We start from the raw sequence: 21,331 nt of genomic DNA, 5'->3' as shown, positions 1-21,331 counted from the left end.
AGAAAAAGGAAATATTTTAAATTTGGTGGAAATCAAAAGCAATAATTATTTAAAGCTAATTATTCATATACACAAAATACTTCAGCTAATTACATTTATTTCAGGTATTTTTCTATGCTTACGAGATCCCTTCTAACTTTAACATCTGGAAGCCCTCCTTAAGCAAGGCATTTCTTCTATTCTGTAGTCGATTAGAACTAATGATCACAATGTCAAAAGCTGTGGGTTCAATCCACTACAGCAAAGCACTCCTGTTTTTCTGAGTAGGAAGTTCTGCTCAAGTTCAGATATTTTGCCAGATACAATCTAAGGTTCCTACTTCTAAAGATCAAGAGAGACTAAGTTTTTAAAAAATGTTGTAAGTTTTTATACAACTCTGCTTGATTGATCTGAAAACAGAATTTTGCTTTTCCTGACACCAATTCCACTGACAATAAAAAGCATTTGCAAAAGTTTTAGAAAGTGTCACAAAAATTCCTACTACTGCAATATAGAAAACCTCCATAAATATATGATTACAATTCCATAAATATTTCTAAGATTTAAAAAAATTACTATATATTTTCATAAACCAAAAACTGTTCCATTTTCAAATAATATGGAGATATTTTAAACATGCTTTTCAAATTAAATGGAAACCAATCAATACCCAGTCTAGATTACATTTTAAAATAACCCAGGACCCATTCAAGGTAGAAGTTTTCCAAGATTCAACAAATAAACATGAAAAAGCAAAACTACATTCCTTAATTGTTATTATAGGAGAAACCCATTTGGGATTGTCTGTCTTCAAGATTTCCTGCCCACAGTTGGAAAGAACTTCCCAATGCACTAATGCTGCAAAACATATGGATTCCAATAGTCACAAGGTAAACTATGACAGCAAAGCTACCCGTCCTTGTGAAATCATAGAAACTATATGATGTAATTTTTTAAACTGAGGTAAAATTCACACAAAATTAACCATTTAAAAATGTACAATTCAGTGGCATTTAGAATATTCACAATGCTATGCAACCATTACCTCTATCTAGTCCCAAAATACTTTCATCAAAAACTCAACACTCATTAAATAGCCACTTCCATTCCCCCTCTTCTAGCCCCCGACACCAATATTATGCTTTATGTGTCTACAGATTTACTTCTTTTGGGAATTTCATATAAATGCAATCATATAATAATTCTTTGTGTTGGCCTTCTTGCACTGGCACAGTGTTTCAAGTTTCATCTATATTGTAGTGTGTGTCCCCACTTCAAACATTTTTAAGGCTGGTAAGTATTCCGTTATCGAATATATCACATTTTGTCTATTGAGTCAGCCATTGATGGACACTTGGGTTATTTCCACTTTTTGGCCACTATTAATAGTGCTGCTATGAACATAAGTGCACAAATATTTACTTGAATACATGTTTTCAATTATTTTGGGTACACATTTAGAAGTGTAATTACTAGAAAATGTGGTAATTTTATATTCAACTTTTTGAGAAAGTACCAAACTGTTTTCAGACCTACAAGCACTAGTGGCTGCACTAGTTTACAGTCCCACTAGCAAAGTTCAAGGATTCTAATTTCTCCACATCCTCACCAATGCTCATAATTTTCTGGTGTTTTGTTTTAAAATTATAGTCATCCTAGTAGGTATCAAGTGGTATCTCATTGTAGTTTTTGTTTGCATTTCTTTAATCACTAAAGGTGCAGAGTATTTTTTCATGTATATGTCCTTTGGAGAAATGTCTATTTAAGCCCTTTGTCCATATTTTAATTGGTTTGCTTGTCTTTTTGTTGTTGAGTTGTAAGATTATAGATACTAGGCCCTTTTCAGATATGCAAATGATTTCCCCCTTCTTCTGTAGGTTTTCTTTCAACTTACTGGATGGTGTCCTTTGATGCACAATTAAATTTTGAAGTGGCCTAATTTATTTTTTTCTTTCATTGCACATGGGTTGTTTGTTGGTTTTTTGTTTGATTTGTGGTACTGGGAATTGAACCCAGGAGCCCTTTACCACTGAGCTACATCCCCAGCCTTTCTTTTTTTTTTTAATATTCATTTTGGTTGTAGTTGAATACAATACCTTCATTTTATTTATTTTTATTCGGTGCTGAGGATCGAATCCAGCACCCTGCACATGCCAGGCAAGCATTCTACCACTGAGCCACAACCCCAGCCTTTTTAATTATTTATTTTTAAAGTTTGTGAAAGGGTCTTTCTAAATTGTCAGGGCTGGCTTGAATTTAAAATCTTCCTGCCTTGGCCTCTGAAATAACTTGAATTACAGGTGAGCACCACCAAGTCTGACCTCATTGCTTGTGCTTTTGATGTCATCACTAAGAATCCATTATCAAATATAAGGTCATGAAGATTTACCCATATATTTTCTTCTAAGAATTTATAGTTTTTGGTCTTAAAATTCAATCTTTAATCCATTTTTTATTACCTTTAGTATATGGTGTGAAATTGGGGTCCAACTTCATTCTATTGCTTGTAAAAATCCAATTGTCCCAATGCCATTTGTTGAAAAGATTTTTTTTTTCAACTATCAAATGGTCTTCATATCCTTCTCAAAAATCAATTGATTGGGCTACAGAAATAGCTCATTTGGAAGAGTGCTTGCCTCGCATGCACAAGCCTTTGGTTCAATCCCCAGCACCACAAAAAAAAAAAAAAAAATCAATTGACCATGCCAGGTATGGCAGTGCAGGCCTATAATTACAGCAACTCGGGAGGGCTGAAGTAGGAGGATCACAGGTTCAAGGACAGTCTCAGCAACTTAGCAAGGCCCTAAGCAACTAAGTAAGACCTGGCCTCAAAATTTAAAAGGGCTGGGAATATAGCTCAGTGGTAAAACACCCCTGCGTTCAACCTCCAGTACCAAAAAAAGAGAGAGAAGTGACCATAAACATATGGACTTACTGCTAGACTCTCAATTTTATTCTACTGATCTTTATGTCTATCCATATTGATAGCACCACACTGTTTTTATTATTACATCTTTGTTGTAAATTTTGAAATTGAGATACCTGAGTCTTTAAACTTCATTTTTTTCCCAAGATTATTTTGACTATTCAGGGTCTGTTACAATCCCATATAAATCTGAGGATCACTTTTTCCATTTCTGCAAAAAATGTCACTGGGATTTTGGTAGAGATTTCATTGCATCTTTAGATTTCTTTGGGTAGTACTGCCATCTTTATAATATTAAGATTTCCAATCCATGATCATGAGATGTCTTTTCATTCAATGATATAATTTTGATGTTATCTTAAAAATATTTGATACAGTAATACACTAACTTCCTTTAGTTGTCTGTATTTCTATGGTAATTTTCAAACAGCTAGATTAACAAATATAAAGTTTACATTTACAGTGAGAATACAATATTCATATTCTAGAGAATGGGTCAATTATTCAAGGACTGATTGTTTGCTTCTGTAAATAAGAAATGTTAAAACTCAAGGATTTTCATTTCTCAGAATTGTAATTAATTTTCTTTTTTAATATTTATTCTTATGTTTTAAGTGGACACAGTATCTTTATTTTACATTTATGTGGTGCTGAGGATCAAACCCAGTGCCTCGAGCATGCTAGGTGAGTGCTGTACCACTGAGCCCCAGCCCCAGCCCCTGTAATTAATTTTCATCATCATCAGTTCCCAGTAAAGCAGTTGATACACAAGAACTGTTTATGTTCACTGATTCTTAAGTTGTTCAACAGACTTTGCAGAATACAGGACAAATTCCCCCTTCCCCAATTTGTTATGAAACACTAGCTACTTTGCCAATGAGTCTTCTCAAAGAAGCTTGGTTAGTCAGAGCTTAGTGTCAATTGTAATTTGGTGGGGGGTTAAGGAGGAAATATTTGAAAAAATCTTTAATATTTTTTGGCTAAAATCTGTCACATGATCAATTGAGAGAACAATTACTTGACATTATAAATATTTCTTGGGCAAGACACAATCTGTTCTATGCTCTCACATAAAAATTAGAATTGAAGACAACATAGTAACCTAGAAAAAAATAACTACGGAGTACTCTGAGACTAGCCATTTCATGGAAATTGCATATTCTACAAAAGTAAAAGCCATTTGAGACTGGTGGATTGAGTCTGAGAGGTAGTGATTGCTTCAGAGTCCATGTCTGGTGCCAACTTTTCAAAGCTTCAGTTTGCACCTCCTCTCAATACACAAACCATGTGAGATTCATGGTCTGAGGTGATCCAGCAAAATCAGAAAGGCTTTTAAGAATCAAACTGCCTATAAATAACTTTAATCAGAAAATACTATCTGGTGTTGAAATAAATAGCTATCGACCAAATCCTGAAAAACAGATATCCAATTCCATCTACTTTGTCATCTATAATGAAACTAAAGGTAATAAAAATATCTTCTGGCAGGTTCTTGGGGTCAGTGTTTTGGCAGGAAATGCTGCTAACATAAAGTTAGAAGTTCTGAGTCATTGTTGAGTTTTGCTTTTTGTTTTATACCAGAAACTTGAACTTGAAAAGGAAAAAGAGGGGCCAGAATAACCAGGTTAAGAACTTGACCCAGATGAGGCAAGAGCTGGACAACAGTCCCAGGAGGGGAAGAGCTTCGTAACAATGAACATGAAATGGACTGCTTGCTGATCAAGTCCAACGCCCAAGCAGTCAGAGGATCCCTTTAGCACAGGCATCAGCAAGGCTGGTCAATATACCATCCATGGTAGGGCTCACTCTCATGGCATGAGTTTTGCCACAAATTTTCCATAAACAGAAAGCTCTTTAACAGCAGGTAGAAAGAGCTGCTTCTTTGGTCCTGCTTACTGCCTAATGAGGTTCTATTTTCAGTCCCTTACAATTTCTCACCCTCCAAGTATTTTCAACAAGCCAACTGAATAACTATACTTCTCCCTCCATATTTCTTCAGTTTTAGTCGCACTCAGTTCACTTGAGTTTTCAGGATGTCCCAAAGCTGAAATACTGAGGCATCTGCCTGGGAGCTGGCAGGCCTGCTTCAGCTTTGTTCTCTGCTTTCTCTCTGGTGGTCCTAGCTACAAGCTCTTGGAAACCAGCCCTTAATTGTAGGGCAAATGCCTGGTTTGCAAGCCCTGCTAGACAGGAAAAGAGAAACAGATGAAATGCTGAAGTTTATGACACAGCTACCAAATTAACCAGTCTCAATTTTAAAAGAGCCAAAATCTGGACACATGTCTGTCAACATGAGAATGCATAAACAAATTGTGGTATTCAAACAATGGAATACTATGGATAAACCAATTAAAAGATAAGTATCTAATACACATATCATAGAGGAATCTCAAAATCATTTTGAGCAAACAAAGATAAACACAAGGGCTGGGGATGTGGCTCAAGCGGTAGCGCGCTCGCCTGGCATGCGTGCGGCCCGGGTTCAATTCTCAGCACCACATACCAACAAAGATGTTGTGTCCGCCGAGAACTAAAAAATAAATATTAAAAATTATCTCTCTCTCTTTCTCTCTAAAAAAAAAAAAGGCCATCTTCCTTTGACGTCTTTCAAAAAAAAAACAAAGATAAACACAATAATTATTATATATTCTGCTTAATGGAGTTCTAGAAAAGAGAAAATTTATTGTAGTAAAAATCAGAAAAGACTTTACCTTTGAATGGTGAGGGTACATAAAGGAACTTTGCTGGGGTGAAAAAAAATATTCTACATATGGCTTGGGGTGGTGTCTACATCAATATAAACATTTGTCAAAACTTATTAAACTATACCCTTAAAATATGTATAATTTGCTATATATGAATTATACCTCAACTTTTTAAAATGAAAAAGTTCAAATACTTGTTTTGAAATAACACAAAGGCAGTTTTCCATCACTTTGCACCTATGTGGCCAACATTCTGCAAAAGAGAGAAATCTCTTTAGAGGTGTATGGAAATTTATATCAATGAATTGTTTTAATTACATAAAGGATACTTTCAAATTTCTCTTAATCTACCCTCCATATTAATTATGTTAAGCATGCTTTAAGAGCTGAAAGTACACTGTAGAAGATGAAAATACTAATTCTTTTTTAATTTTGGGGGGAAAAAAGCCCTCAATTATAAGTCAATATGGGGAAATTGGAAAATACAGAAGTGTACCTAAGACTATAGGGAAAAGGGATTCATATAATCATAGTTACAAACATAAAGAAGAAAATAAAGTGACTTCCAAAACATCCACTACCCAGAGATTAGCACTGTAAACTTTTTACACACACACATATAAGTTTACCCAAATGGGATCATACTGAACATACTATTTTTCATTTTAAATATATGTAACAAATACTTCTATGCTATCATGCATTCTTTGAATTTTTATTTTATTTTATTTATTTTTTTTAATACTGAAGACTAAACTTAGAGGTCTTTACCATTGAGCCACATTCCCCAGCCTTTTTTATTTTTTATTAGGATACAGGGTTTCAGTAAGTTGCCCAGGCTGGCCTTGAACTGACAACCCTCCTGCCTCTGTATCCTGAGTAGCTGGGATTACAGGTATGCATCTGGCTCATTCTTTGTTATTATACTACTATGATTAAACATTTTCATGTGATTACTTGTCCTTCACATTTCTCTTACCTACCATGTGTGGGCAAGTTGGCAATTTTAAAAATAATGCTGAGTTTTCATTCCCGATTATAATATATTTTGTATGAAATGTGGAAAATACAGAAGAGTATATGACTGCAGGGGGAAAATTACAGAATTCAAATCATAACAATCATGACTGCTAATTTTTATTTTTCTTTGCATTTTTTTATAGAAATAATAATCTAGGGGCTGGGGTTGTGGCTCAGTGGTAGAGTGCTAGCCTAGCATGCTTGAAGCACTAGGTTCGATCCGCAGCACCACATAAAGATATTGTGTCCACCTAAAACTAAAAAATTAAAATTAAAAAAAAGAAATAATAATCTAAATAAATCTGTTTCTAGAGAAAGTTTTCTCACCTAGCATTGTTACGTGAACAGTTTTCCCTGCCATTAACAACTTTTTAAACATTTGTTTTTTGGTTTTTGATTTTGTTTTGTTTTGTTTTTGGGGGGTACTGGGGATTGAACTTAGGGGCACTCAACCACTGAGCCACATCCCCAGCCCTATTTTGAATTTTATGTAAAGAGTGAGTCTCAGTGAGTTGCTTAGCACCTTGCCATTGCTGAATCTGACTTTGAACTCCTGATTTTTTTGCCTCAGCCTCCTGAGCCACGAAGATTACAGGCATGTGCCACTGCACCTGGTTTAAACATGTGTTTTTGTTAGCCTTATTTCATTTGCTGAATTTTGTTAGCTGCATTGATTTGCCATAATTTAAAATTAACCCACCATCAGGTATCTGAACATATTTTTATCCACTTAACATCATTTTTTAATATAAAAATTGTCTTCATGATTATTTCCTTAGGATAAAGGGTCAAAGTATTAATATGCTCTTCACATAATTAAATGTACCCTTAGAATTGAAAATCACTGATCTGGATCTTCATTTATGCGTGTGAACAGAAAACCAACTAAAAATCACACACTAAGAAAAACAGATTAAAAAGTGACACTAAACTGAACAGAGGAACCAAATCCAGAGGAAACAAGGAACCAAATCCAGAGGAAACAAGAGTTAATAAAGGAAAGAGAAAACAATTTTAGTAATCTCTGAAAGCTCTATGAAGATATCATTTAAAAGATCTATGAAGATAGTAAGAGCAAAGTAGTAATGCTAAAAAGTTATTAGTGGGGAATAAACAAAACAACAAAAAAGTTTTAATCCCTCAACAAAGGTCTGCACAGCAAAAAGAAGAGGAGCAAAACCAAAGACACAAGCAGTGATTTGGAAGACTGAACCCATCAACTCTCTCAAATTAGGAAATATGAAGGGGAAAGAAGGATGACTATAGACAACAAATACCTGACTAACATATGCCTAACTTTTTCTTTTCTTTCTTAAAGAGAAAGTAAGTGGAAAGAAATTACCAAAGAGATAAGAGGGCCAATTTTTTCTCTGTTAGAGACTGGGGTATTAGGTTGAAAGGGTCTATCAAGTGCCTTATAACAATACCTAAAAGGAAACACCTAAATACAACCTGATGAAAATTTTAAATCACAAAAATAAAGAGTTAAATTCTGCAGTTTAAGGTTGTAGGAAGAGGGGTCCTAACTGTAACAAATGGAAAACTAGATTTGCAACAGACTTCTCACTGTAATATCAAATTAAAATATACAAATGAAGCAATTTCTACCAAGTTTTTAAAGGTAGAATCCCATATTCTCTTAAAACTGTCACGTATTAAGGCAAAAATAGTTATTTGGGAGCATGCAAGAGCTCCATGAATTTTTATCACCATGAATTTGGGGTGGGAGGGAGAGACTCGAAGTTGTATCATAGCAAATTAAATTTACCTCCATGAAATAAAAGATGAGTTGGGATACAAGAAGCAATGCTAAACAATAACAAAAAAAGTAAACTAAAATCCACCACCATTATTAATAAAATAGATGTGAGATGAAATTCAACTGCTAATAAGAATTCTGTAAACAAAAGAGATAATATAGAAAAAAATCAGAAACTTCAAAAGAAATCTGGGAACCAAAGTAATAGGAAAAAAATAAGCAGATGTACACTTCTTTGGAGAGGAAATACAGATGCCATTTAAGTTTGGATGCTTACAGAGAAAGTTAGTTCAAATAAAGAGATGAGCCAGGCATATTGGCACACACAAGTAATCCCAGCTATTTGAGAGGCTGAGGTAGAAGGATCACAAGTTCTAGGTCAGCCTGGGTAATTTAGCCAGATCCCGTTTCAAAATAAAATAAAAGGGATGGAGATGTAGCTCAGTTGTAGATCACCTGCCTACCATGTGCAAGACCCTGGGTTAATGCCTTGTAATGCGTGCACACAGACACACACATACATACATACACATACATACACACACACACACCCCACAAGTTATGATCTCCTCCAGACAGTAGATGGATGATACTGAATAGAAGTGAGAGCTCTCAGAATGAGGTTAATTGGTATAACACCATGCCACACATAGCCTTGAAGTCAGATTTAGACAATTTAAATGTTGCAATGCCTCTCAAAATGTAGAATGGATGGAAGTGAAGCAAGAGTAGTAGCAGAGAGAAAGCAGCAAGCTACTACAGAAGTCCAGCATTAGTCCTACATTAGGATGTTGGCAGTGGAGATAAGTTTTGCGTACATGTTGGAGGTAAAATCAGCAGGCCCTCTGGTGGATTGCACATGAGGGAAAGACTTAAGGATGACTCCCAGGTTTCTGGCTCTAACAACTAAATCCATGAAGGTATCATTTTACCAAGATGGGTTAGATTGGAATCAAAGAAATGATTAAGTAACCTTTGCTCTGGTTTAATTTTTCATTTGAATTCTAGATTCTAAGGTATGCTGCAAACATCAAAAGCAATTATGTGATTTGTCTTCTCATCCTCCCTACCAAGTAGCTATCTTCCTCAAGCACATATTTTTACCCATATTTAACACTGTAGGGCAATTCCTCAGAGGTCCATTAGACACAATTAGGCTTTTCATACCTCTAAATTATGGCCAAATTTCTGCCTCTAAATTATGGCCAAATATCAACTCTAGAAACCTAAATTCATTGTACACCGTAAAACTGGGCAAATAAAGAATCTACTGAAATAGGCAATGACTCAGGACTACTTCTAATATTCCCTAAAGAAATTATTTTGAGAAGCTACAGACTTAAAAAGTCAGTGCATCACCAAATATGAACACCTAGCCATTCCATTGTATGTGTGTATATATGTGTGTGCATGGGTACATGTGTGTACACACATGCACCCACACACATGCATTCACATGCCAGTGATTTACTAAAAATGACAACCCTTTTCTTCATCTGAAGTTCATAATGGAGGACTTCAGCTTTTCACTAAATAAGAAGCTGAATAACTTTCTATAAAATCAAGTTTGCCTACCACTAAGGGCAAAGGCTTGTACCTCTTTCTAGGGAGCCACTCAACATTAACCACTAAACATTAAGCACTGTGAATTGAAGACAAACATGAGGAATCACATTCTCCAATTTCTAACTCAGACTGTTTAGATCTCAGCTTCTCTTAGGAACACTAAATGGAAAGACATTTTACAAAGGTCTTTGGTAGAAAGAGGGTAAGGAGAAAGTAAAAAAAAAAATACGCTATGCTTTCATATTTTTGGATATCACAAGTATGTGTATGTTACTTACATAACTTTTAAAAGGAAGGAAAAAAAAGAAAGACCATTACACAAAGCTTCCACTTCCCAATCTTTGTAATAGAAAAGCCTCCCGGGAATAATGAGAAAATCGTACTTGCTTCATAATGTTTTGATCACCAAATAAGGAATACTTATTATGTAATTATTTTAAAAGGAATAGAGTTGTTGATCAAATAAATGAATTTGTAAACATTTAGTACTTACAAGGCACCAGGCTGCATGCTGTCCTAAACTCTCCTACTCCCAGACCCCTCACTGTCCTGTTCTGATCTCTGCTCTAGTTGCTTCAAGCCCTGCCTCACATGCCAACTATCCCCACAGCGAGTTCTTGCCACAGAGCCAGCCACCCACTGAACATCTGCTCTTGGATGACCCACTACCTCCCAAGCTCCACATGTCCCAAACCAGAATCCTCCTCTTCCTCAGACTTGATCCAACTCCTATGCTGTCCGTTCTCAATGCAGGCTGAGATGGTACACTCCTGCCAGTAATCCCAGCTTCAGCGTAGCTGCTTCTTTCTCCAACATACTTTCCCTAACTACCCCTGTTTCTCCTTCTCTAAATACTCAGTTGACTGTCCCTCTGCTGATCATTCTGTTTGCACATGCTGAATTATAATTTCCTTTCACTTTTCTGCATCCACATTAAATTATAAATTACTTGAGGCCAGGGTCACATTTGCTACTCTTTTCCATGGATAGTATTTATATCAGAAGTATTGGTTATATGAATGCCAGTTTACAGAATAAATATCTCTGGACAATACACTTTTTTCGTAAGCCATTCCAAATAGAATGCTTTTTCTTAGGATAAACAGAAATATTCTAGAGGAAATAATACTAACCTTGGTGTCAGATCATCTGTTTTCTGGATATTACTGTCATTATCTTCATAACCTTGGTCAAGTCAGTTAACGTGTCTAGGTCTCCATTTCCTTACTTATAAAATGAAGGAGCTGAACTAGCTCATTAAGACTCCTTCCATTTATAAAATTCTGTAAATACTAAATTCAGTAAGACATCATCATCAAATTATTTTCAAGAGAAGCCTTAGCACTTTAATAATTTTACCAAAACAAAGTAATAAAAACTAGGTAGAGGAAGAGGAAGAACAGTGTAGCAGTTAAAAGCATGCACTCTAGGGTGAGTCCTCCCTGGGATCTTGTTTTGACTATGCTGCTCAACGGCTGATGTTATCCTGGTTGTGCTATTTAATAGTTAACACTAACATCAAAGAGTTATCAGCTTCATAGCATCAATTTTTTTTTTCATTTGTGAAATAGAACAGAGTTCTCACAAGATTACTAAGCTTAAATAACACATGTAAAATGCTTAGCATAATATGCCTAGTGCAGAGTAAAAACTCAATCAATGCTGACTATTGTTACAATTTTAAACTATTAATAGAGTTCTTGCATTGACAAAGACAAGAAAAATTTATAAGAGCACCAGGGGATGTACTTTCTTTGCATACTTATAAATTCTCTTTAAACTAAAAATGCAAAAAAGTATAAAGAAAAATAGAAAGCAATCATTTCCATTACCAAAATTCACAATTTATTATCAAAAACATTTAAAAAATCTGGAAAGACAGATATTTTGAATTTACAGATTGTGAATTGCTTCTTGCATCCCACTCCTTCCTTCCTTCTTCTTTTTAGGGATTCTTTAGCAGGGAGCAGTGGATGATAAACTTCTCAGTATTTACTTGAAAAAATAAAATACTTCACCCATGTTCTTGAATGATGGCTTGATACTGAATGATAAATATTCACAGTTGACATTTTTTTCTTCACAGAACTTACTACCATCTGACAGGTTATATTTGTTTACGTTATGTCTTAACCTTCCATGTTAGGCAGCCTCTAAGACAGTCCCCAGTGATCTCTGTTTCCTGGCATTCATATCCTTGTGTAACCTCTTCTCCTGGAATGTGGCTGGGCTTACTGACTCATTTCTAACAAATAAAATATAGCAGATGTGATGGAACGTCATTTCCAAGATTAGGTTATATAGAGCCATGGATTCCATCTTGGGTGCTTTCTTTCCTTCTTCTCCTAGGAGAAGCCAACATCAAGTTATGAGGCAACCTTGAAGATGGACACAGCAATAAAGGATGAAGGCCTGGTAGCAACCAGGTTAGTGAGCTTGGAGGCAGTTCCTCCCTCTCCCAAGTCAATACTTCAGACCAGACTGCATCCCCAGCCTACAGCTTGACTGCTATCTCATGAAAGACTGCTAGGCCCCGCCTAAATTCCTAGCCCATTTTTGTTAGATGCTAAGTGTTTGCTGTTTTAAGGTGCTGACTTCCAAGATCATTTATTATACAGAAACAGATAATTAAGAATCCTCATGTGTACAATCAAGCACAAAATATCACACAATGTAATGAAACACCTACTCTGTAACTAATGCGACAAAGTATATAGCCCTTTAAATTCAAATTTTGAAAAAGCAAGGACTTTATGTTTGACTGTAGTTTCTTTTTTTTAAGTTATTTTTAATTTTTTAGTTGCAAATGGACTCAAGATCCTTTTATGTATTTATTTTTTTTTTTTATGTGGTACTGAGGATGGAACCCAGTGCCTCATACGTGAGGCAAGTGTGCTGTCCACTAAACTACAGCCCCAGCCCTAACTGTAGTTTTCTTAGAGACACTTCTTTATGAACTTGAAGTCTCCATGATGGTAGTGATTTCTGTTCAGTGCTATCATTCCTTTTGCCTAGTAAAGTAACTGGCACACAAGAGTCCCTTAGCACATATTTTCTAAATAAATGTAGTCTAAAATATATGCTGTCATATTAATTACAAATATAGAAAACTAAAAGACGTAAGGATACTTCTCCACCCAGAGCCAAAATTTACAAGGAAGGGCAACACGCCATAGATTCATGGGCAGAAACTGGCCTGAAGAAGAGAGACCACAGTGATATTTAGGGAAAACAATTATACTGAGTACAATTTGCCACAGGTAAATTTAAATTCCTACCTATGACAAATTCTTGCCTTTACGTTATATTCCTGTGACCCCTGATCTATAGACATTCTCCATTACCAGAAGTGTCAGAAAATCAGCTGAGGTCATTTTCACAATAGAAGGGTGACTATCCTAAATTATTTTCAAAGCTCTTTTGAATTTCAGGGCTCTGTAATTTTGTATATTTAATTGTATATATTTTCAATTATTTAATACTAAGAGTTTAAATTGAACAGATACACATATTTGGAAACTTTTTAGAAGAAATTAGTACACTTTATAGACACACTAATTAATGAACCCTAATAGTGGATAGCCATTTTCAATAATTTCTTGTTTTCAGTTGTGTTGTTTACTATAACTCTGCCTCTGATTTCAAGTTCATGAATGAGAGGCTCCAAAGTCACAGTCATACAGAGAAAATAAAGCAAATCCTTGTTTTACTTCAAATTCAAATTTAAAGAGCTGGTCTTATAAAGATAAGAAGATTATTAGAAAATCTTATGAAAGATTTTCAGTGCCTCTTCAGAAATATATTTATACATTATTTCCAGCAGCTAAATATTTAAATGGCTTAAGCTCAATAAATGTTTTGTCAATTTCATAATTATAATATTCAGTAACAAAGCTTGAAACTATGCAAAAATAAACATAAAAGGGCCATTTTGCCATCACACTAGATACAGAATGGGTATTTCCCTCAGTAGTATCTCATCTTATTCATAAAGCATCTGTCCTGAAAATTGGTGCAACTACTATGGAAAGCAATATGAAGATATCTCAGAAAACTTGGAATGAATCCACCATTTGACCCATCTTTCCCACTCCCCAGTTTATACACAAGGATTTAAAATCAGCATACTACAGTGATATAGCCACATCAATGTTTATATCAGTTCAATTCACAATAGCTAAACTATGGAACCAACCTAGATGCCCTTCAATGGATGAATGGATAAATCTGCCTCACATGAGGCCTAAGTAATGGAATTGGCTGATCATGAACTGAATCTTTGAAACTGTGAGCCTAAAATAAACTTTAGGTTGTTCTTGTAATCCCAAAATAAACTCTAAGTTTTTCCTAAAAAAAAAAAAAAGGAGTATCATGTTAATAAAACATCTCAATGTGTCTGACACATTATATGCTTAAATAAATGTTAATACTTAAAAATAAAGAAAATGTGGCACATATACACAATGGAATATTACTGACTCTTAAAGAAGAATGAAATTATGACATTTGCAGGTAAATGGATGGAACTAGAGAATATCATGCTAAGTGAAATAAGCCAATCTCCCAAAACCAAAAGCTGAAAGTTTTCTCTGATAAGCAGATGCTGACCCATAGTGGGGCAGGGGAATAGGGAAGAACGAAGGAACTTTGGGTTGCGTAGAGGTGAGTGAGAGGAGGGGGTGGGGTTGTGGAGATGGGAAGCTTGGTAGAAAGAGACATTGTTACCTACATACATGTATGATTACACTACTGGAATAACTCTGAACCATATACAGCCAGAGGAATGAAAAGTTGTGTCCCATTTGTGTACTCTATGTCAAAATGCATTCTACTGTAAACTTAATTAAAAAAATATTTTTTAAAAAAGTATCTGACTTCCTTTTGGGTGATATGCCAAGATCTTGAGCTTACTGAACCAATAGAAGGTTTGGATATGTCTACCAATATTCCAAAATTTGCCTCGTTCCTTTCAGTTTTACCAGTATTAGTTAGGACCACTTATTTAAATAATCCAAGGGGGGCTGAGGTTGTGGCTCAGCGGTAGAGCGCTCGCCTAGCATGTATGAGGCCCTGGGTTCGATCCTCAGCACCACATAAAAATAAATAAATAAATAAAGGTATAAAAAAAATCCAAGGGGCTGATGAAAGCCTTTTGCCCCCTAGATTACAAATACCACAGAGAAATGACCCTCTCTTGTTGTTCAGTGCATATTTCAAGTGCCTGAAACATGCCTGATAATAGGTTGTCAATGAAAATGTGTTTAATAAATAATTAATTTTAATTATATAGGTATTCACCTCTATTCTAGTTGCAGTTTTAACAAAAAGATACGTACAGACTAAAAACTAATCATAAGTCCATACATATTTTGAGTAACAATATGGAATAAGTAAGAGGTTTTTCAAGATGACCAATGTGAAAGGAAAGCATGCATATGTTTGACAAAATTCTATTATGGCTGTTGAAAAAACCTGCTTCAACTGGGTGTGGTGACATGTGCATGTCTGAGGCAGGAGGATCCGAGGCCAGTCTCTACAACTTAGTGAGACCCTGTCTCAAAATAAAAAATAAAAAGGGCTGGAGATGTAGCTCAGTGGTAAAGTACCTTTGGATTAAATCCCTAGTAAATAATAAATAAATAAATATTAAAAACCCACTTCATAACTTTGAATGATTAAAGGCTACAGAAAAACGCCACAGCCTGCCTGTTTAAAAAAAAAAAAATGTAAGTCTGCAGCTAGGAGGGGTGGCATGTACCTGTAGACCCAGCACTCCAAAGGCTGAGGTGTGTCACTTGAGTTCAGGAGTTCAAGACCAGTCTAGGCAACACAGCAAGATGCTGTCTCAAAAAGAGAAAATCGGTGTGTGTGTTGTGGGGCAGGGGTAACTGATTGAGTATAAATAACTAAAGAATGAATAACAGTTTGCTTTACTGAATGGTGATTATGTGCCAGGTACTGTGCTTGACGTCTCACACACTTATTTCATCTAATCCTCACAAAAACCCTAGGAAGCAGATGCTATGTTACCTCTGAGTCTGATCAAGAAAGAGACACTGACAGGTGGTCACACACTACTAGTATGCAGTGGCAGGGCAGAGATTTCAATGCAGGGTATTGCTCTTAACCACTTGGCTATACTGGCAGAATTAAAGTTTCTCCAAACATAAAATCTCCAGGGAAGCTAGAACCAAGTGAACATGTGGGACACTGGAAAAGCACTCAGCAAATATTAGTTGCCATCTCCCTTCTTGTGTCTTCTCCTCGACTTTCTTCACCTGGAGGCCTTCCATCCTGACTCCCCAGACAAAGCTAAGTTGTAGTTTGGGATGATAAGCAGTGACTCAATAATTTGTTTCCTCCCAACCTATAACTTTGGGGGAGCTTTAGTATATTTTAAACAATTTGTGGTATTGTTTGATGCAGGCTATCAAAAAAGAAATAAAACATGCTATTCAATTACAAAGCAACTAGAGAAATTAAATATACTGCCTCTGGTTGACAGAAAGGGTGGCTGGATCAATTTTTCAAATCTCTTCTTCTATCAAAGACACAATAAAAAAGAAACAATAATTATGATAGAAATGATATATAGTTTGTTGATAGCAGTACAAAGGATAAGTATCATGTGAAAGCAGTGGTAACATAAAAACAATAAAAGCATGACGGATAAGTAATAAATCTTCTAAACCTACAATGATTTTTATATGAGTTATCAATCAAAAGTAAAGCACAGCCAGGCATGGTGGTAAACACCTGTAATCCCAGTGGCTCAGGAGGCTGGGGCAGGAGAGTCACAAGTTCAAAGCCAGTCTCAGCAATAAGGCATTTAGCAACTCAGCGAGACCCTGTCTCTAATACAATATTTTTTAAAGGGCTGCAGATGTGGCTCAGGGGTTAAGCACCCCTGGGTTCAATCCCCAGTACCAAAAAAAAAAAAAAAAAAAAAAAAAGTAAAGCATAAAGTCAGGAGTGGTAACACATGTCTGTAATCCCAGCTACTTAGAAGGCTGAGGCAGGAGGATCACAAGTGAAACTCCATCTCAAAATAAAAAATTAAAAAGGGCTCAGAATATAGCTCAGTAGCAACATGCCCCTGGGTTTAATCCCCAGTACCACAAAAGAAAAAAGTAAGGCATGCATCTAAGAAAAAGAGCGATGGAGAAAATTAATATAGACTATTAAATACTATCAACAACTATTGCTATCTGGGAATATGTTAATAGCACTATAGTTGGTTTTTAAAAGTTCTACAATTCAAACATTTCAATACATTCAAATCATTCATTTTTCAACCTGGATTGAATGTGGGCATAGTCGCTTAGTTTTTACAGTAAATAGAGCAGTCGCATTACTATTAGTGTTGAGGCTGTGTTTTTGTTATACATTTATCTACTCTGGGATTTCCTAATTTAATGTCTAGTTATAGGATTCAACTTTCGTGATATGTTTTGAAAGATACTCTCTAGGATTTAGGAGTTAGAATTACTTGAACATTTTAATCCATGGCAATGAGGTACTCAACCCAATGAGACTAATACTTTGGAATTTGTTGAGAATTTTTTTAAGCAGGGTTATAGTAAAGCTGTTTTATAGATTTGAAATAAAAATTTACTTCTGTTTGTCTAATTAAATTGTAAATATAGTATAAAAGCCTCAATAATTCATCAAAAGAGATTTAGTACTGTCCTGCTTCTTGATCTGGGTGTTGCTTATATCAAATCACTTGAATTATGAAAATTCACCAGGCTCTATGCTTATGTTGATTTTTATTTATTATATTTCAACACAAAACAATTTTAGAATATTTTGTTATCTTACATAATTAAGTACTATGGATGAAATGATGGAATATCTGGGATTTGCTTCAAAAGACTGGGAGACAGAGTGAGGGGGGAGGCGCGTATGGTGATGGTTGAGGAGAAGAATAAAGCTGAGTAGGAAGTGAATGAAACAAGCTAAGATAGATATTGAGATTGTTGTAGTTTCATGGTAAGTTCATGGAGATTCATAATTCATATTTGAAAATTACTATAATAAAGAAGATATTAAAGGGATAGCATTATTGCTGCTGTAGCTGCACTTGCATGTGACCAGCCTAAAGAACAGTGAAACACATAACCTGGGTGACCATGAAAAACAACCCATCATGGAAAGGAAGGAAATGAATGAGCAAACTCCAGCAGTAATGTCACTGCCTACCATATCTTCAAATAAGGAATTCAGGGCTTTATGGACTCTGAGGGGACAGAGTGTGAGGCTTTTTTAACATTCAGTGGGCAGAAGAGCTTCCAGGGTGGTGGGCACATCTATTATATCCAAAATAAAAAGAAAAGGTGGCCTACACAGGTAAAATTTAAGGGATTATGACTGAGTATATGTCATAATTGCAAGAACCCAGCTATAAATTGCAAGGTAAGAGTAAACTTTGAGGGATGGGGATGTGGCTCAAGCGGTAGTGTGCTCGCCTGGCATGCGTGCGGCCCGGGTTCGATCCTCAGCACCACATACAAACAAAGATGCTGTGTCTGCTAAAAAATAAATATTAAAAATTCTCTCTCTCTCTCTCTCTCTCTCTCTCTCTCTCTCTCTCTCTCTCTCTCCTTAAAAAAGAAAAGAGTAAACTTTGAGAGTGACTATATCCACCCCAACCTTCCCCAAGAACACTGCACCCGAAAGGTCCAATATAGGAAGGAGTAATGCTAGTCAAACTATAAATACAGACTTTTGAGCTCAGAAGGCCGCCACCCTTACAGCTATAAAATGGCTTCTCTTTCAATACTTCTTACTCATCCTAAGGCTTTGAGGAAATAGGACATCATTCTCACAAAGTTAGGAACCTTTAATATAGAAAGATGCCCATTAATCAAGTCACAATGAGCGCTACAAAACAAGCAAGTATAAATGCTTTATCTAAATCATGACAACAGGGTGGGGTTGTGGCTCAGCAGTAGAGGGCTCACCTTGCACGTGTGAGGCCCTGGGTTTGATCCTCAGCACCACATAAAGATAAATAATTAAAACAAAGGTATTATGTCCAACTACAACTAAAAAATAAATACTAAAAAATAAAAATAAAAAAATAAATCTTGACAATTATTCTTTTAAATGATCCAAAAAGTCTTGGTTACAGTGTTATCTGCCTGTAGAAAGGTAAAAGAATTTTTAAGTTAAAAGATTAAAAGCCTAAAGAAGGGGGTCATTCATCAAGTGCTCCTGACCTCTCCCCACTCTTATCCTGTGTTCTACAGAACTCATTCACTAATCTAGTCAAGGGCTGCCAGCTGCATGAGTGTCAGTTTAAGAATGTAACTTTAGGGCTGGGATTGTGGCTCAGTGGTAGAGTGCTCGTTTAGCATGCATGAGGCACTGGGTTCAATCCTCAGCACCACATAAATGTAAAATAAAGATATTGTGTCCACCTAAAAAACTAAAAAATATTTTTTTAAAAAGAATGTAATTTTAATAATGCATCTGTTTTATCCAAATTCTAATGGATTAAAAAAATCTGGATGCTCTATAACATTTCTTTTAAAAGAATTTTTTTGGTAACAATATATTTTATAACCAGTGTTTTTAAAAAATGCGTTTAGTGTCTATTTGACTAACTTTCTGGTATATGAAAGTATACCAGATTAATAACTCAAATGATGAGCACCCAGTGTCCAAATGACAAGCAACTTGAAAATATACCAAATACATTGAGTAACGGCTAGTCTGACTAGAACCAAGGGTCCAACTAAACATGCACAGAGAGGTACACACTCACTTAAAAGCTAGCAAAACAACATTGCTCTTGTTTTCATTTCCCTAGTGAGATGGGAGATGAATGTTGGAATATGGGCAAGGACCCACATCACATTCTATCAGCTGAGGGCACTGATGAATCCAGCATAGGTAGGTGCTAAAGCACTGAAGGATTTACACTCAGGAACAACTTTACCCCAATACTCTGCCTTGCTACTTAAATTATGATTCAGGAGACCCAAACCATTAACATAACCTAAGAGAGAACTTGTCAAGAAGGTAGAATCTCAGGTGGCATCCAGACCACTGAATCAGAATCTATCTTGTAACCAAATTCCCAGGCAATATGTAGGCACATCACAGTTTGAAAAGCATGGATTAGTGTCAAATTGGAAAGAGGTTTCTATAGTGCTTCTCCTTGGGACTCGCCTGTTCCTCATTTTTTTTAATATTTATTTTTTAGTTATAGTTGGACACAATATGTTTATTTTACTTATTTATATGTGGTGCTGAGAATCAAACCCAGGGCCTCACACATGCTAAGCAATTGCTATACCACTGAGCCACAACCCCAGCCCTCCTGTTTCTCATTTTTAACTCACAATTAACATGAGAATACTTAAAAGCCCTCATCAAATCCCAAGTTAACACTAATCTAGAAGGAAACAACTGCACAAACACCTCTTGGAGGGGACTTAGCTTTTCAAAAGATCATGAAAAAAAATTACATATATTTTATAAAATTATATATATTTTATAAAAGCAACCATGGATCTACTTTTAAAAAAAGTAATGCATACTTGAATACATTACTGTGAATTAGACAACTTCTGAAGAAATGGCTATAAATCTAGCTATATACTCTAAAAGCAATAGACAGCAAACTGTGGCCACAAGCAATGGGGAGGGACAAGGAGGTAAAGGGATCAGAAGATTCTATCATGAGGACAGTAACTGAACTGGAGGACATTAAACCAGAAGAAGTAGTGATTAACTGGGGACATTATCATAGTGTTCACACATTTGAAGGACTCTTTCAAGACATTTCATTCTACAAATGTGTTTTTGAGCATCTGCTATGTGCCAGGCACTATGCCAGGAGTTAAGGACATGGAGAGTAAAAATCAGAACTGCTCTTTGATTTTCTGATGTTTCCTGCCCAGTGGAAGAAATCTGTCTGTTGTTCCAGAAAACAGAACTACGGCCAATGGCCAGTGAGCAGACAGACATGGGCAACAAACAAGGAAGCCTCTTCTGCCCAGAGGACTACAGCTTTGTACCAGAGTTAACAGATAGTGTTGCCTGGGCTCCCTAGAGCTGGGAAGGATGGGTTAAGAGAGGGAACTAGCAGGACAATGCAAATACTACAGGGTTAGAGAATAATTAGGACCAATATCATTAATATAAGATTTGTTTAGCATTATATTACATTTAATTTAGCTTAGAAAAATTTTTTAAAACTAACCACAACTTAGTGTATCCACTAAATTTTGTGTATGTATGTAAATGATATCTAATTTCCCTTTTAGCAATGTTTTTTTAAAACCTAAGATTGAATAAAAATCCACATTAACATTTTAAGCAACTCTGCCAAATGACTCATTTCAATTGTACCATTACCCCTCTAAA

The 21,331-nt window shown here is 35.7% G+C and overlaps 1 protein-coding gene across 7 annotated transcripts in view; it reads right to left on the bottom strand.

The window, feature by feature from the left end:
• The window catches only part of ZHX3 (zinc fingers and homeoboxes 3), a gene marked incomplete at its 3' end in the record, with an annotated part of 121,395 nt that overhangs the window by 74,551 nt on the left and 25,513 nt on the right, over positions 1 to 21,331 (bottom strand). Inside the window, exon 1 of one of the 7 annotated variants that reach the window (XR_014021454.1) lies at positions 10,449 to 10,467. The exons of the other annotated variants lie outside the window; for them this stretch is intronic. Of the gene's footprint in view, positions 1 to 10,448; positions 10,468 to 21,331 lie in introns of those variants that run through there. 7 annotated transcript variants of the gene reach the window in all.

Source organism: Spermophilus citellus, assembly GCF_964194105.1.
Source record: "Spermophilus citellus genome assembly, chromosome: 4".
In the NCBI taxonomy this organism is placed as follows: Eukaryota; Metazoa; Chordata; class Mammalia; order Rodentia; family Sciuridae; genus Spermophilus; species Spermophilus citellus.
This window is presented reverse-complemented; position numbering and strand designations above follow the sequence as displayed.